The sequence below is a fragment of the Pelobates fuscus genome, chromosome 4, assembly GCF_036172605.1.
Source record: "Pelobates fuscus isolate aPelFus1 chromosome 4, aPelFus1.pri, whole genome shotgun sequence".
Taxonomy (NCBI): domain Eukaryota; kingdom Metazoa; phylum Chordata; class Amphibia; order Anura; family Pelobatidae; genus Pelobates; species Pelobates fuscus.
Window position 1 is genome coordinate 352,674,516 of NC_086320.1, and position 996 is coordinate 352,675,511.

The following is a 996-nucleotide window of genomic DNA, read 5'->3' on the forward strand; positions in this document are numbered from 1 at the left end:
TGCATGCGCATTAAGTCTCCCCATAGGAAAGCATTGAAAAATCATTTCAATGCTTTCCTATGGGGTTTTGAGCGACGCTGGAGGTCCTCACACAGCGTGAGGACGTCCAGCGACGCTCTAGCACAGGTTTCTAGTAGACAGCCACTAGAGGTGGAGTTAACCCTGCAAGGTAATTATTGCAGTTTATGAAAAACTGCAATAATTACACTTGCAGGGTTAAAGGACCACTCTAGGCACCCAGACCACTTCAGCTTAATGAAGTGGTCTGGGTGCCAGGTCCAGCTAGGGTTAACTATTTTTTTTATAAACATAGCAGTTTCAGAGAAACTGCTATGTTTATCAATTAGTTAAGCCTTCCCCTATTTCCTCTAGTGGCTGTCTCACTGACAGCCGCTAGAGGCGCTTGCGTGATTCTCACTGTGAAAATCACAGTGAGAGCACGCAAGCGTCCATAGGAAAGCATTATGAATGCTTTCCTATGTGACCGGCTGAATGCGCGCGCAGCTCTTGCCGCGCGTGCGCATTCAGCCGACGGGGAGGAACGGAGGCGGAGAGGAGGAGGAGAGCTCCCCGCCCAGCGCTGGAAAAAGGTAAGATTTAACCCCTTTCCCCTTTCCAGAGCCGGGCGGGAGGGGGTCCCTGAGGGTGGGGGCACCCTCAGGGCACTCTAGTGCCAGGAAAACGAGTATGCTTTCCTGGCACTAGAGTGGTCCTTTAAGGGTAGTGGGAGTTGGCACCCAGACCACTCCAATGAGCAGAAGTGGTCTGGGTGCCTGGAGTGCCCTTTAAGGGGTTAATTCCTGCCCATTCACACTTAGAGTCTAAACAGACTGTATTCAGCCTCACGGTTTGCACCCTCAGACAAAGCATTGTGCTCAGCTCTCGAGCGCCATCTAGCGGCAGACACTGCGCCAGCGTCCCTCACCGGATGTGTCCGTGTTCTACGCACAAGCCGAGCGCGCGCACGCGCACCCGGAAGCCGGAAGCTCTCCCTCA